Below are 17,399 nucleotides of genomic sequence, written 5' to 3' on the forward strand. Positions count from 1 at the left end.
CACCGAAGACCCTGACAGTGCCACCCAGGCAGGTAGCGGGAACAAAGCCATGCCTGGCCCACGGCCCCCAAGCAGGGCCAGTCCTCGGTCCTTGGTCCTTGAGGATGACACAAGCACTCCGGCCAGAGTTACCAGCAACAAGCCCACAAGAGGGAGAAGGAAGAGAAATGAAGAGTCCTCCCCCCAGACCTGAGGCCACTGGGGGTGAGGCAGGAGGAGCCAAGCCAGTTTCCCTCAAATGGTGCACGTATCATATAACGATCCTAGACGGAGAGTCCAGCTTCTCTCGCCTTCTTTTGTGCGCTTTAGGAATTTTTAGCTAATTAACTTAAGGGCTCTTGTGCCTAGGATTGGTGATTCAACAAGCATTTGAGGAATCTGCCTGGTTTCAGACACAAGGCTTCACGTGTGCCCACTCACTCCTGTTTTTGGTGAGTTTTGCCTATGTTTGTGTGCAGAGCGGGCTCATTGAACAAAGCAGCCGAGCCCGTGGTCTTCTCCCCAACCACCGGTGAGGAAAGACTGCTTAACCGCAGTGTCAGAGATGCGATGGACCCCACTGCAGAAGTGCGCTCTGCTTCCCTGCAGACACACTGATCAGGAGGCACCAGCGAGCCTAGCAGTCCCTCGTTTCTGTGCACATCGATGCCTGTCACTAGTGTGTTTTCATTTTACTCCAGCTGCCTCCACCCTTCATGAGTGGGGGCTGAAAAGCCAGCCTCCTTCAGTGGCTCCTGATGCTGTCTGCTCAGCTGAGGATGGGGTCAGGCCGCCTGCTGCTCAATGCCAAGTGCTAAGAGCAAGCCTCTGGGCCTTTGCCCACATGTCCCTCTGCCCGGGGAGCCACTTGCTACCATTCTTTTAAAAAGAGGTAAAATCATGACTGTCACACATATATAAAAATGATCATGTGTTAAAGAGTTTATTATACCCCTCAATTGATGAGGGAACTGGGAGATGTAACCAGATCAAAAGAGAATGTGAAGAACAGACACATTTCTTGATGGGAATATGGAAACGAATGAGGAAACAGAGACAAAACTGAGCAGGGGAAGTCAGTCTGTTCTAAAGGTCAGTGCAGAATCTGCAGGATAGACAAGAATTAGTTTGCATTACTATCGGTTACCTATGCTTTGCAGGGTTGTAAAATAGCCTTCATAGAATGGAACCCGATAATCCCAGGGGTGTCCTGAAAATTTGAGTTAATGCAGAGATTTTCCACTGATGTACAAAGATTTGCCTACACCCCTGGCCACCAAAGTCCTTCACCCGGCCTGCTGAGGTCACGCCTCCCCCAGGACCTCAGAGACAATGTAGGGGCTCCAAGATGGGGTAGGGGGCGGGGTAGGTGCCATCCACTCAGCTCCCCTGGTCCCTTGAACTTCTGATCACACAGTTCTGTCTCCTCCATCAGACTCATGAGATTCTTAAAACAGAAGTCGCGTCTTCTCTCTCATTGCACCTGTGAGAACTCAAGAGACATCTGTTGAATGAATGAATGAGAGAACACAAGAATGAGACACTAAAGGACCTGTAATGAAGGGCAGCAGTGCCTCCTGAAAATGCACACGTTTCCAGCTTGATCTCACCAAGGGCGTCTCAGAAATAAGGCTCTCAGAGCAAACAAGCTTGGAAATGCTGGGTTAAACATAAACAGGTTCTTCGTTTTTTCCCTTTTAATCGCAGCACGTCTAAGAGCCTTTGATATATCAGAGTGCCCTATGAATCTCTCCAGGAGGAGATTGCCATGTTCCAGCATTTTCCATGCTTATCTGATGGTAAGGCAAATTTTTTTTTTGATGGAGCAAAGGCGAGGGTTCTGGAGAATTTACACTGAGAAACACCAATTTAATCCAACCGGCCTGATGTACTTCATAACATATAAGTGATTATCACCTGCGGAGCACTCTGGCTCCAGCATTAGTGTTCCCATGGTCTTGGGCAAGTTAATGTCGCTGCGCCTTGATTTTTTTTCTCTATAAAATGGGGCTAAAAACAGAACTCGCCTCAAAGTTGCTGGGGGGTGGGGGATTAAATGAGTTAGTGTGAGGAAGACACTTAGTGTAGAGCCTGGTGCAGGATGTACTCAATAAATGTGAACCATGTCATTATTAGTTATAAAAACATGAAGGATCATTATTGACTGTATTTTTGCATCATCTCACTTGATCCTCACAAGCTTGAGGTCAGATGAGGAAGACAAGGCAGATGAGGGTAGAACACTTAGGAGCTGAAGTCACTGGCCCAGGGCCTTGCAGCCTAAGTGGCCAGCATTCTTGGACCAGGCATGAGGCCCTAAGAACAAGCGTAGCTCAGGGCTTGGCATGGAGTAGCTGCTTAATAAAGACTGGTTTCGCCTCTTCCGCTCTCCTCCCTCCTCCCTTCTTCCCTTCCCCCTTCCTGCCAAGAGTCATGCTGGGCCCCAGTCTGAAGGTCACTCCTGGCCAGGGTTACGGTGGTGGGATGGGTGGAGCTGCCGGCCAAGGGCTCCCAGATGCATGAGCAGGCGCTCAACCACTGAGCCCCCCCAGGGCTTTACTCTTAACACAGAGAAAGGGCTTAAAATCGATCTTGATTCAATGAATGAATGAGCGATGCCTGCGCACTGGGGCTTGAGTGGGCTGGCCAGGCCACCGGAGCCGCCCGCAGGATCAACACAGACCCACGCAAGGCCCCGCCCGGCCAGAATCCCTGCCCCAGCTGAAGGCCTGCTCGGAGAAATGACTCAGCTGGAGTGCTCAGATGCAATTTTCCACGTCCACCAGACAAAAGGTGTTTTTATAACAGCTGGGGATGACGAGGCAGCAGTAAGCTGTAAACAGCAAAAACTGCCCCGGTCTGAGGCCCCACCCACAAGCAGGGCCTCCGAGGCTGGAAGCTTCTCCACTGCGGCGGCGCCTCCTTCACGTCCAGTGAGACCAACAGCTCCTTCCTTCATCTGGCAAACAGCACAGAGCTCCCCTAAAATGACATGGAGACTCATCCAGGCCACTTCCTAAACTGAGGAGGGAGGTGAGTAACAAAGCGGGACCTGCAGCCTCAGGGGCCTGCTCTGTCTCCCCAGGTGCCTTGGGCCTCCTTGGGACTGGAAGCCTGCCATGGGCCAGTGTCCTGCAGCCAAGAATCTGGGGGGCCCTGCGCTGAGCCAGGGTCGGGGTGGGGAGGTACCAGCGCACGGGCAGGGAAGATGTCCCTCCCCCCCAACAATGACGGTCCTGCTTGGGGGAAATGACACACATGTGCTGAAACAACTGATGGTGTGAGACAAGGAAGGTGGTGCTTAATCCTCTGGAAGGGCTGCAGGAAGTAGGGCAGCACCCCCACCCCCACTCACTCCCCCATCTGCACCCCCTCATTCATTCATCCAGACAGTCATTTATTGGGCACTTTCTAAAAGTCCACCTGTCACCTTCACCCCAGCTTTCCTATCTCAGCAAATGGCACCACCAGCTACTTTGGCCAACAACCAAGGAGTCATCTTTGGTCCCCAATTTTTCTGATACGTCAGGAAACCCCATCCACTTTACTTCCACGACATATCCAACGTCAGCCCACTTCTTGGCCAAGCTGCTCACCTCTGGCTTGGACGCTGCAGCAGCCACCAGCTGGACTCCTGACCCTTTGGCCTTGTCCTCTAAAGTCCATCCTCCCCTCATCAGAGTGACCTCGTTGCAGCATCACTCCGGCTCAACCATTTCCTGTCTTCAAGTCCTTCATCGGGTCCTACCAAATGTTAAAACTTTTTAAGGAAATTAAGCAGACTAGCTTTGGCATCAGGCTATAAAGAGATGAAATGAACAGAAGAAGGGCCCAGAGGCGGAGCTGTGCATGAACGAGAACTTGCTACATGACAGAGAGGCATCACCAACCAGTGGGGAAACGACAGACTCTTTTATAAATGGTGTTGGGACAAGTGGTGGTCCAGATGGAAAAAGTAAAATTAGATCCCAACTAACACCACACACACAACTCCAGGTGGATTCAAGGCTTACATGTGAATAGCAAAATTTTTAACACACTTAGAAGAAAATCTAGAATATTTTTATGACTTCAGGGTAAAGAATGATTTATTTTTTAAATAAACCTTTTGCTAATTACAATATGCATTTTTAAAGTGCACATTTTACATGTACAACTCCATAAAAATCTCACAAAGTGAACCCGGCGCTGTACCCTGCACCCACGCCAAGAAATAGGATGCCGCCAGCAACTCGGAAAGTCTCCTCGTGCTTCTTGGGGGAAGAATATCTTAGGTGCAAAAAGCATCAGCTGTAAAGGAAAATATAATGAGTCTGATGACATTAACATTCCCATCTTCAGTTCAACAAAAAATGCCATAAACAAGATTAAAAGATATGCCACAATCTGGAAGAGATATTTGCGATACATACGACCAGCAGATTAGTTTCCAGAATATATAAAGGACTTCTGCAAATCAAGAAGAAAGACAACCAACCCAACAGAAAATTCAGCAGAAGTTGTGAACAAATACCTCCTAGGAAAAGAAATCCATATGGCCAATAATCATATGAGCAAAGAGGCTCTACCTTGCTGGTATCAGAGAAAGGTAAATTAAGACAACGATGAGATATTATGTCTCACCCACCAAATTCACAAAAATTTAAAAAAAAAAAAAAAAAAAAAAAGGATGCTGCCAAATGTGGACCCCATGGCTGGTGGAGGAATAGATTGATAAGGCCATTTGGCAGGAGCATGATGTGGCATCTTGCCAGGTTGAAGGCAAGCATATCCATGACCCAGCCCTTCCTCCTCTGGGTACAGACTCTACAGAAGCTCTCATGTGAGTGCCCCGGGAGGGAAACTGGAAACATCATCAAAGCATGAGACAGTCATGCAGTGGAAATAGCCTGGCAATTAAAGGAAGCAAAATAAAAGTGAATTATCAATGAGATACAGCAAGCAGGACATGTATGCAAGGCAAGATGTGAGAGATGGGAGCAAAACCAGAGTCTTTGGGAGGAGAGAGAGCCTGCCTGAAGGGGCTGACCCTGAGGGGCTGAGACATAGGCTAGGCCTGGAGCACTGGGGAGAATTTATGCACAAAGAAATAGGAGAAACAACCTTTTGTTGTTGTTGTTGGTCTTTTTCACTCATTTTGCAAGTAATAAAGGTAAGCCCCAAGAAGGGAAATGACTGGCCATGTTGGTGACCAAGCTGAGATAGTAACTGGGCCTCCCCTGCAATTCTGTGCCCTTTCTATTGCCCTCCCACCCCTGCCCCTCCTCCTAGTCCTATAGCCCCTCCTCGCAAAGACCTGGACCAGTGCAGTAGCCTTCTCCTTGGCCTCCCTGCCTCTTGTTCTCCAATCTGCACAAGGACCGAGAGGCTTTCTTAACCTTGGCCTCCCTGCCTCTTGTTCTCCAATCTGCACAAGGACCGAGAGGCTTTCTTAACCCAGCACCATCATCACACGGCTCCCCTACTCAGAAGCATCCTCAGCTCCCCACAGCTCCTGGCTCTAAGTGCATACTCTTAGTAGTCTCCTGCAAGGGAGTGAAACAACTGTTACTAGGTCACAGATTCTGGGCAGGACTCAGAGGGGACAGCTTCTGTCTACTCCATCACATTTGGGGCCTCAGCTGGAAGACCTGAAAGCAGAGGGCTGGAACCCTGAAGGCCCCTGCACTCCCACGGGGTGAGCAATGCTGGAGATTGACAGCTGGGCACTGGCTGGAACTTCTATGTCCTGGAACTTTGCTGTGTCCAGGACTTCCTTACAACATGGCAGATGGGGTCAAAGGTCGAGAGAGGGAGGCCTTATCACTTTTATGACCTAGCCTTGGAGGCCACACTGCATCATTGCTGCCATGTTTTCTTCATCAAAGCAGCCACAAAGTTCTGCTCACATTCAAGGAGAGGGGAAATGGACTCCACCCACTGTTGGGGAGCAGCAAGGTTTTAGAAAACCATATGGGACCAAAAATATTTCTGTGGCCTGTCTTAAGACAGTTGACACAGGGAAATATTAGCACATAGAGCTGACATGTGTGGGGCAGCTTCACAGCAGGCCTTGAGGGGGAGCCTCTCAGTATGTGCAGAGTGGAGAACAATAGGCAGGGAGGCCAATAGGCAGGTTACAGGTCCAGGCCTTCGGTGGAGGAGCCATGAGGGCTGGGAGGAGGGGACAGGGAGGGGGCAATAGGAAGGGCACAGAATTGCAGGGGGGACCCAGTTACCTTCTCAGCTTGGTCACCAGTGTGGCAAGTAATTTCCCTTCTTGGGGCTTACCTGTAAAATGAGTGAGATGAAAAACAAACAAAAGAAGGAGATCTTCTATAAAAAAAAAGAAGGAGGTCTCATTCCTGTTGTGGACCTTTTGAGAATCTGATGAAAGGAATGAACCCTCTTCTCAGGAAGAAAGATGTACTCAGGCACATACGTGTAAACTGGGCTGAGCCTTCTGGAGTGCTCAGAGTCAGCCTCGCTCAGTGGCTAAGATGGAGCCTCTGGACCCAGAATGTCTGGATGTGAATCCTGCCTCTACTCCTCACCAGGAAAGAGAACTTGGGCAAGTGACTCTCTGCCTCTGTTTCCCCACCTGTAGGAGTTAGGAATGCATTTGGCTGCAGGTACCCGAGGACCCCGATACTCATTGGCTTTGGCAAAATGGCGGCTCTGTTTCTCTCACCTGGAAAAGCCCAGTGTGCATGGTTGCTGATGTTGTTTGGGGAACTCAGACAGAGGATTTTTGTCCCTTCTCTTAGAAAGTCTCCTCACCCTGAAGACCTGCCCTTGAGCTCATTGCCCGAGGTGGAGTCACGTAAGTTGCCCACCTGAGCAAGGGTGAGGGGTGCAGCATTAGCTGCGTGGTTCTCAACCAGGGCCAGAGTCACAGCTTGACAGGATGTGTGGAAATGTGTGGGACATTTCAGATTGTCACCGTGATTGGGAGTCTGGTGGGAGGAGAGGGTTGCTGCAATGCATGGACCAGTTTTACATAAGGAATCCCCCCACCAAATGTCTAAAGTGTCCCTTTTCAAAGAACTCCAAAGCTCTTCTGGTCTCTCTAATGGAGGTGATAAAGAAAGGAGGGAATGTGGGCAGGTCAGCCAGCCCATGGCACCTGCCACCATGTGTACCGCACAGGATGCTGCCAGGGGCATGGATGAGTGCTCAGGTCAAGGCACAAGCAAATGTTGGGGTCCCCTGAGGGCCCAAAGGCTGCAAATGAGGCCCTCCGAGACCATAGCACCTGGGGCCCTGCCAGGCCTCATAGCCAAGAGGAGACACTGCACAGAACCAACCATAGGACCTGGAGGTGGACACACGTGGGGACACAGAGCATCTCTGCTAATGCTCTGATTTTACACGGAGCATCTTGCGTCTCTTTGAAGCCTGCCTGGCCCTCAAGGCCACCAGAACGTCCTGCCACATCCCACCGTCTGTCCCCAAAGGGACCCTGATTCAGCAGTAAACGCAGCCAGGCAGGTAAAAGGAAGTGGGGGAAACGTCACTGCTGCTTGTCACCACGTCCGTCCGCCTGGCCCAGTTCCCGGCAGGGAGGGAGGCAGCAGTCCCCAAGTGGGCGTGGGCCAAAGCCACAGGCCTGCCAGCCAGCCAGCAAGATGCCTGGCAGGACATGTGCCACCTTCAGGATGGGGGTATGGAGAGGTCTGGGGAGGAGGCCTGTGGCCCCTTCCCCTCGCCACTACCCGCCAGGCCTGAAGGACAGAGAACCGGATCTCCCGGGGTGGACCTGTCCCCACCCCAGCCTGAGGGTCACCACCCTGCAGAGCAGGTCAGGAAGTTGGCCCTCTGCTCACAGCTGGAGCCCAAACCATAGGCTTTGTGTACCTTTGTTTAAAGGTAGTGGGTTTTGTTGTCACTATTCCGATGACAAAAGCAAATCCTATTCGTGCTTATTGTCCAAAAGTTTGAAAAGCATAGAGAAGAAAATATAAATCCAGCCTCCAGCCAGTCACCTAAGACAACCATTCTCAGCCTGTTGGTATGTTTCCTTCTAGTTTTCTTCAGTGTGTGTGTATATAAACTTCAGCTTACATACCATTTTATAACCAGCTCCTTTTAAATTTTTAATTATTTTTGTTTTAAAATGCTATGGATCAGTCGATGCCAACACTTCTTCCTCCCACCCAGTGCTACCAATGTCTCCTTCCCTGGGATCGCCTGTGTGATATGGGTGGGCACACAGGGCAGTGGTCCCAGGAATGGCCCTTAGGAAGCCAGAGGTGGGCATCCCTTGCCATACCCTGTCTCCAAGCAGATTTGATGATTTACCCACCAAGTCCCCACTAACCAGGGAATTCCCTCCATAAATGGGAGGGGGCCTCTGTCCATGGTTCCTCCCACTAACGCACAAAGGGGGCCATAGGACATGGGCACCAGGAGCCGCTGTTTCAGAACTTTTGGGCCGCTCCTCATCCCCCTTGTCCTTCCCTCAAATTCAGGAGAAGTCGATTTTCTCACCCTCCAGGTTTGGCCAAGGTATTTCAGTTCTGGTGACTACAGAGCCAGTGTAAGAGGCAGTTTCCCGCAGAAAGCTGCGGGTCACAGGCTGGGCTCTTTGAGCTGGAAAATCCTCAGGTAATTCTAGTTGCCCTCCCTGACCACCTGTTGTGTGCAAGCACATGCCAAGCATTTTATAGAATTAGTTCATCCCACTCCTGTGACATCTCAGCAGGGGAGGTAGCATTAAACCCGTTTAATGAATGAAGAAACTGAGGCTCAGCAATGTTAAGCCACAGGTGAGCTTCCTTATTGATGCAGCAGGCATCTGAGGCCAAGAGAGAGGAGATGACCTGCCCAGAATGGGAACCATCCTAAAGCAAGTATTGTCCCTTGGACTGGGACTGGCCGCCCCTGTCTGAGGGTACTGAGGAGTTTGCCTTGGACACAGGCCGGAGACTAAGGCTCAAGTGGACATATTGGGCCCCCAGCCATGTTCCAGGCACTGGGCCTCCCTGACATCTGCCCGCTGCTGCCCCGCTGACTCATGGAGCCCAGAAAGTCCAAATTTTATAAGGTCAACCCAACCACCCAGAGACTTCACCTCCTGCACTTGTTGACAAGAGGGGCTGTAACGTCTTCTTCCACTGGGCATGTGGACGTGGGGACACACACATGTGCTCTGTCTCCCAGACCAACTGAGCAGTCACAGGCAAATGCTTCTGGGCCAGAAGTAGGAAGACTAGAGCTGCAGACCCTCCTTCCCCACTAATGCCCCACGTGACCCTAGCCAGGTCTCACTCCCTCCCTGAGCCTCAGTCTCCTCATCTGAGGAATCCGAACCCTGTGATTCCCAAGGGGCAGGGATGGTAAAGACAGATTTCTTTTGCCCCTCACTCAGGAATGGCTCTTCCACCAACAGTAGCCATTAATCTCACCTCATGTGTGAATTCTGATAGATTAGCAGTGGCCATCTAGAATGCAGTGGCAAGAAAGAGTTCACAGCTGTGTGGTGACGGATTAGCAATGTCTGCCATGGATTAGGACAAAGAAGTGGTGGCGTGTGTGCTGTGTGTTTACCGTAACTGTGATCCCTAAGTGTCTGTCCCAAGTGAACCCGCAAGGAGTTCCCCAAACAAACCCCATAGGTGAGGTGGCCCAATAACCCCATTTCTGTGAAGACCGAGTCCTTGGAGAAATTATGCAGCTGTAGAGGGGATTTTGCATTGGTTCATGCTTCCCATAGCCACTTCCTGTCCCAGATAACCTGCTCCAGTGCCTGCACTGGGTTTATCTGTGAGGTCACTGCTACCTTGTGGTCTCCGACTCTGAGGACTCCCGTCATGGAGACCAGTGCTCATAGGCTGCCTACTTTCCTGACAGTGCCCTGCTTCTAAATGCCCCCATTACCAAAACTCACACCCCCTCAAGACCCATTCTCAGCCAACATGCAAATTCAGACCTGATTTATGTGGCTCAGATGGCAGAACACCTGACTCTCCCCAGAGCGCATGCTAAAAGCAGAAACTTAAGTCTAGTGGTGGGATTCCAGACATTGTGGCAGGTGGATGGGGACACATCTGAGGATGTAGGGACAGTCTGACATTCCTCAAATCAGTGAGTGACTTCACCCCACCTTTGTCACTGCTTGCTGAACCCGAGCAGGTGTCTGCTGTATTTCCTCCTGGGACAGTCTTGTTTGGCTCTGACAGATGATTCCACTCCACCCTGTTTCCCAAGTCTTCTGGGTTGTAGGGCTCCACACCCAGTGCTGAGGGCCAAGGGAAAAGCCCTGTGCTGGTCAGTGGCTTTAAATGGCCAAGAACAACTTGGGCAGTTGTAAGCAGATAGGATAGGGGGTCCCCAGAGAAACAGAACCAGGCATAGCTTTCTTGACATAAAAGAAGCCATTTTTGGCCTAAGCCATTTTGTGATCTAAGCCTGGCCACAATGTTTGCCCTGGAACAGGTCTTGGTAATTAATGATCTTCAAGGAAGTGAAGGAAAGCTGAAACAAAGGAAAAGGAGTCAAGAAACAATAGTTTAGCAATAAAAGGGTCCTAGTCCCTCCTCAAGGGATATACATCACACTCTGTCTGATACACATCTTTGAGTTCTGCAGGAATTAAGGCCCCCACCCAGGTAAAGGATAGTAATTACATGCTGAGACCCCAGCCTGGTCAGAACCTGAGGAATGATGATGTTGACCTTTTCTGACCCTCATGAATTCAATCAACTAAAGTTTGGACTCTGTTGACCTTTGGCCCAATTCTATGTTGAATTAGTCTCTGCTCAAGCCCCTTCATGAATACGCATATATCAACCAACCCCCTTCATGAATATGCATGTTCCCTTAGCTTAAAGCTTCCTTAATTTTGCTGTTTGAGGAGACGCTGCTTTGGGAAAGATCCCCAGTGTTCTCTTTACTTGCTGCAAGTAATAAATCCTTCCTTCTCTGGCTCTTTGGCTTGGTTGTGTCTTTTGGCTCAACACCCACCAAGAAGCAAACCCAGTTTTCGGGTAAAACAATGGGGAGCCTTTTATAGGATCCTAGAATTTTCCTGAGAGAAGGAGTCCCACCTTCATCCACTACACACGGCCCTTCCACAACCCCTCACCAAATGAATGCTCAGTTTCCACTTAAATTCCTCTAGAGATGAGGCGCTCAATTGGAAGGGACAGAAATTCTAGGTATCTTCATCTTTGTGCTTTGAGGTAGGTTCAAGTTTTTCTACAGTGAAATCATTCACTCAACAAGTATTTTTGGAGCACCAACTATGTGCCAGGCACCACTGTAGCCATTGGGGATACAGCAGTGAGCAAAACAAACAGAGAGAGCTGACATTCTAGTGGAAGAAGAAAGTCAACAAGCAAACAAATAAGGAGACTATAGAGTGTGTCCAATGGTGAAAAGTGCTGTGAAGCAACGGAGGAGGGTGGGGAGTGCTGCATTTGCATTTTCACATACTGGAGGCCCTGAAAGTGACAAAGTCCTGAGAGATGAGTGAGCACATGGATGTCATGGAAGAGAGGTCAAGACAGGTAATAGCCAGTGCAAAGGCCCTGAGGCAGGAATGCTGTTGGAGGGATAGAGAAGCATCAGGGAGGCCTTATGCTGGAGCCAAATGAGCGAGGGGGAGGACTGTGGGAGATGAGATGAGATCAGGAAAGCACAGGGTAGGGTGGATGGTGTTTACATATGCGTAGCTCTTGTAATGCAAGAAGCCAAAGTTTTTAAACAGGAAAGGGTTAGATTCCAGCAGAAGGGCAAACCCAGATGAAAAGAATACCCAAGTCTAACCATGGTGAGCCAAGCAAAGACCACACCAGGAACGATGTGATGGGACCAGCTTTTCTGGAACTCTATCAGTGTCTGGCATATCATCTGAGCCAAAGGGACAGGATAAGTTAGCAATTTAGTTTTTACAATCAGTTGTATTGCTCTAGGAAAATAGAAACCAAATTACTAAATTACTACGCCATGTGGAAGGCTTAACAGGAGGGGCTGCGGGGGGTGAAGGGGAAGGGTGTTAGTGTTCCTGAGCCTGGATCTGAGGAAGGGTAAGGAGGGAGGCACAGAATGGTGCCCTCCTCTCCTCCCTTGGGCCTGTGTACACCCCCTGGGACCCTTGCCAGGGGAGGGTCTCTGGCAGGCAGTGGGAGTACCCAGGCATGGAAGGCCCAGGCATTTGTCATGTACATCCTAGAGCAAGTCAGCTCCAGTAGCCTGGTGGGCCCCAGGTGTCCTGGTCCTTGAGAGCCAAACCCCTACCCTGGGGATGCCATTCACAAGGATGGCAGCCAGCTCCCAATAGGACTCTACTGGTTTACTGTCTTCTTGGTTGAACTGTTAATATGCCCATTGCCCAGGAAGCAGATGAAGGTCAGACATGCTACGTGACTTGGTAACCACACGGGCTGAGGCGTCACTCCAGGCCTCTCTGACCGCCCAGTCTCTCCTGGATTTGGAGCTACAGGCTGAGGTCTCAATAGGGAACAAGAGTAGGCTCAGGAAAGGGGACGAGCAAACCTGACAGGAGAGGGGTCAGGAGAGATAGTGAGGCTGGGTGGGAGCTGAGGGAGGTGGAAGGCCACGGGGAGGAGAAGGCTACAGAGTCCACGCTTTCAACCTGAGCACGGCCCAGGCCCAGCCCAGCCCAGCCAGCCAGCGACTGTGTAAAGAATGTTCAGAACTTTCAGTCCTTTGTCAGAACCTGACAAAGTGTCATTGTTATAGTCACCAGTCATGGACATAGATTCTTTTCTTCTAAATGTCATTTTTGGCGTGTGTGTGTGTGTGTGTGTTCACTTTGATACTGAGAGAGGAGGCAGGGTCACATTACAGACTCAGCACACTTTCAGACAGGATTCAGGGAGAAGGTCCCAGGGAGTCCAGGCCCCTGTGGGGGGCTGTGACCCATGCAATCCCTTTTCACCCTCTGCCTCAGGCCCCACGCATCCTGCCTGGCCCAGCCCAGCAGCACCTAGCCAAGGTGAGCAGTTGTGGCCAGGACTTGATGGCAAAGAGCGTAGTAAGTTTCCTGTCCCAGCTACCAGCCCTTGTAGTGATCACTGGGTTAGTCTGACCCAGGATTCAAATTCTGATTGTAACTTTTCGAGCACCTGTGACTCGGAACAAGTTATTTAATTGCTTTAAGACTAAATAAATGTTCTCATCTGTAAAATGGGTAGTGCTTACTTTATAGAGTTGTTTGGAGGATTACATAAGACCCTGCATGTAAAGCACTTAGCACAATGCCAGCTCATAGCAAATACTCAGTAAATGTTAGCCATTATGATTATTTTCATCATCATTACTGTCGGCACGACCACCTTACAATCTACTGTTGACACAGGATTTCACTGCCCAAGTTTGCATTTGTGTTTATGATGGTGTTGGCATCAAACAGTCCTTTTTAATTGCTGCTGGCTAACAAGAAAAGAACAGAGGCGGATTTAATGCGTAAATGATGCGTTGAAGCCAAGTGCAGGCCAAATGATGTAATAGCCCACTGTGCAAACAGAGGTACTGCGGTAATTCAAGTAGAAAAAAGTAGTGGGAGAACTGAGTCATTCCCCAGCACACGGCAGCATCCATAGGCATGTCAAACTCAAAAGGAGATCTGCTCTCATTGGTCAGTCCCATATCGTTGCAAGTGGCAATTTTGTCTCAGCCAAACAACATCATCCTTCCCATTAAACTAATGTTGTCACTTTGAATCGTATTGGGTTTGTGGTTTTATTTTTATTGTGTAAACTTCTCCAGAATGTATTGCTAAGTAAAAAAAAACAAAAAATTAATATGCTACCTTTTGATAAAAAGAGGGAAGTATAAGAAAAGAGATAATTGTGTGTGTACATATAACTTTTATTCTTCTTTCTTGCAGAAAGAAACACTGGAAGGATAAATCCAATCTAATAAAAACTGGTAAGTGTGGAAGGGGTCTGCACAGAAGGGGCTGAGGTAGGAACAAGATTGCTTTACGTGTATTTTTCTATATAGTTTTGAATCATTTTGGATTGCTGGTTGCATGAGAACTATAAGGAGTATGCCCATCTATCAAAATTCATCAAATTGTACATGTGAAATATGTGTAGTTTACTGTGCAGGAATCATACCACAATAAGGGTGTTTTTAAAAAAGTGGAGTATGCCTAATACAACAAAAATAACTTACCTTAATCAGTACTGGGGAGGCTGCAGGGGTCCCTTCCCCATAAAGGGAATGCACAAGACTCAGATTAGAGACGTACTGACAGGGATAAAGAGCCCTATTGCTTCCCAGGAGAACGATCTTCCTAGAATACTATCTGGAAAACATTTCTTCTCTCTAAAAACAAGACAGTCAGGAAGATTGGCCCTGCCGGGCCTCTATGCAGAGAGAACTTAGCAGCACAACGATGTGGCCAGTGTTGGGAGACAGTACAGCCACCTATCTCCCTGTAGCCAGACCCCTTAAAGAGCACTGCCCACTCCTGTGTCTGAGACAGGTTCTGGAGCACCCAGGCCCCAAGCAGGCATCAGGGTGTAGGGTGGCAGCTGCCAGTGAGACCCCACCAGCTTCAATCAGCCTGGTCCTTCTGCCCCAGGGGGCTGTCCACACTTGCTGCACGTCATGATGTGAACATGTTGGGAAGCACTGCCTCAGAGGACTGTCCACTGACCTCCGACCTCAAAGGCAAGAGGTCAAAGGAGCGGGCAGCTTGCAAAATGGTTACATGGCACCTCATGGGCCACCCAGGAACCAGGCCACACCAAAGGCTTCTCTGAACACAGCGGTAGTGCGAGGCTAGCAGGTCTCCTCCTAGGGAAACAACAACCTAAAAGCACCAAGGAAGAGTCCCAGGGTGAGGGCAGAGATTTCATCCATGAACGCCTGTGTTTGGGCCAATGAGGAGGAGTTAGAGACGCTTCCATGGCCAGCCCACTGGAAGAGCCTTCCTGCCTCAGACTGAAGGGTTCATTTAATCATAGTAGCCACCGTGGCTGACCTGGCCCTGTGCTGAGTGAACACTTCACAGGTATCACCTGATGGACTGGGTAGTTTTTACCCCAGTTTACAGATGAGGAAACTGGGGCCTTGAGAGGTTAAGTAATTTGCCCAGGGATGGGGGGCTGGATTTGAGCCTAGGGCTGGACTGCTAACTGGCACCCTCTGTGGTGGAAGGGCAGCCCCACAGTTCTGTAGTGCACACATTACATAAACACCCACATGTATGGCGAGGAGAGTACAGGTAAACAAGCCTTGTCCAAGAAAAAGTCAAAGGTGAATCACAGCAGAGCTACCCACAGCACGGTGCCTCAGGAATCGGCGTCTGATTCAGCTCTAGTTCACTCTCTTCTAGTGGCAGAAAGCTAAGTGGTTTGTGTGTATGCTCCCCAGGTTCAAATCTTGGATCCTCCTCGTCCTAACTGTGATCCGAACAGGTTCTCTAGGCCTCAGGGTCCTCGTCTGTAAAATGGGAATAACAATGGTGTCATGCCGGCCCAGGAATGCTTTGAAAAATAGAGGCAATCGGAGGAAAGCACTTAGCAGGGTGCCTAACAGGGAAAGAGCTTTCTGAGAGTTTGAGCTTTAATTCAAGGGCCTCCCTTGCTGCCAAGTCTGCAGCTAAAGATGCTGATAGCAGTGTGATTTAGGGAGAAACACCTGAAACCACCCAAGCAGTTGGGCAGTGGGGGCCTGGGCCTGGCCGTCCTGGCCAGCTTTCAGCCTGAGGAAGCTCGGGCCTTCCCAGCGTAGGCAGTGGCAGGGCTTCTGTCCACCCTTCCCAGGCCTGTTCAGGAGCCCACAAACCTGCTTCCTGGGTTATGAATGTCACCCAACTTCCCCAGGCCACACCCCTCACCCCTCGTGTAACAGGGAGGGCCACAGATGGCACCTCCTGCATAGAGCTCTTGTGGGGCTCCAACTCTTACCCTCCACGTGTTGTCTCTCCCCACAGTAGTCAGAAGGGCCCTTGAAAGGGGCAAAGTAGTAAAATTCCCCCCAAACTGCCCATTGTTGCGGGAGTTCAATTCCACGTCCTGACCGGCCTGCCACATGCTGCGTGGTCTAGCCCTGCTGACCCCTCTCATCCCATCTCTTCCCACTGTCACCCTCTCCCATGGCACTCTGGGAAGTGCCTGCTCTCCGAGGGCAGGAGCTCACACAGCAGGCCCATGTCCCATGGTTTCCTCTGCCTGCTGCTTTGGACGCCTTCTCTCCAGACCTTCACATCTTTGTCCCTTGCTGGAGCCTTGGCTCAAATATCACCTCCTCAGAGAGACCTTCCCTGACTTCCCCAGGGACTACAGCACCACCCTTTGCTATTTTTGTTTCTGAGTTCATAGGATGAGCTGAACTTCTCTTATAAACTTATTTACTTATTTACTTGCTGTCTGCCTCCCTTACCACTGGAGCCCTGGAGCAAGGCCTGCACCCAGCAGGTGCTCAGTGAATATTTGAGGAAGGAATGAATGAAGCCCCTAGTGCACAATCAACCCTCCACAAACAGAGATTTTTATTGTCACAGAACATTCGCTTTGCACAGCCTCTCCTGGCTCCCCTGCCTCACTCAGGGCTCCTGAGAACCTCAGTGGAAGTCCCTATTAACTAAAAAGCACTTGAACTGTCAGTGAGAGGCATTGTTGGCCGCCCACAGCTCTCCCTCCTGGGCTTCTCAGCACCCCTCCCTGCCGAGTGCACAGCCCTGGGCACGGGCAGTGCTGGCAACTTTCCCATGCAGCCGGCTCCTATAAAGGCTCTCTGCTCCCCAGGTGTACCAGCCCCACTGAGGGATAGTACTTGCCCTCCTCCAGGTATTAACTGGCTTTTCCCCCAGCAATGTTTGTTTTAGGGATTAAAGGTAGTGGAGGAGCCTGTAATTTCCAGATTCATCTGTTCCCTTCCTGGCAGCCAGCACTAAATTTGTTATTTTATTTTCCCAAGCCCCTGATAATACCATTCCAGACACGTTGGTTTGATAGCATCACCCAAAGGGAAAACTCTCCAGTGCTTCCTCTAAGCCAGCAGACAGGCTCTCGCTGGCTTCACGGAAGGACACCTGAGCTGAATGTTCTCAGCATCCCTTTCTGCCTTCCCTGGGTCAGCCTTGAGGTACCTGATCCTTTTCTCCTTTTTTTCTGTTTTCTTTTTACGTTCTACAGTGCCCCCCCCCCGCCCCCATTTATCTGGCACAGTCAAGAAATGGCTACTTCACGTTAGTAAATTTTCAAAATAATTCCTTTCAAGCACTAAAACTTTGAACAATGAAATACATTTTAAAAAGAGCTTTATTGACGTATAATTGACACACTACAAACTGCACCTATTTAAAGTGTACAGCTTAATCCGTTTTTACGTTCGTGTATACCCATGGAATCATCGCCACAATCAGAATAATGAACATATCCATCACTCCCCAAAGTTTCCTCCCGCCCCGCCCGTCCCTGCCCCTCTTCCCCCAGCAACCACGGATCTGCTTTCTAAAT

The 17,399-nt window shown here is 49.9% G+C and overlaps 1 protein-coding gene across 1 annotated transcript in view; it reads left to right on the plus strand.

The window, feature by feature from the left end:
• Positions 1-2,897: 2,897 nt before the first annotated feature.
• Positions 2,898-17,399, plus strand: part of FURIN (furin, paired basic amino acid cleaving enzyme) — a 30,353-nt gene continuing 15,851 nt past the window's right edge. The window contains exons 1-2 of the mRNA XM_032469292.1: positions 2,898-3,012; positions 13,814-13,854. The gene's annotated coding sequence lies outside the window, so the exon portion shown is untranslated. The remainder of the gene's footprint in view (positions 3,013-13,813; positions 13,855-17,399) is intronic.

Source organism: Camelus ferus, chromosome 27 (assembly GCF_009834535.1).
Source record: "Camelus ferus isolate YT-003-E chromosome 27, BCGSAC_Cfer_1.0, whole genome shotgun sequence".
NCBI lineage: Eukaryota > Metazoa > Chordata > Mammalia > Artiodactyla > Camelidae > Camelus > Camelus ferus.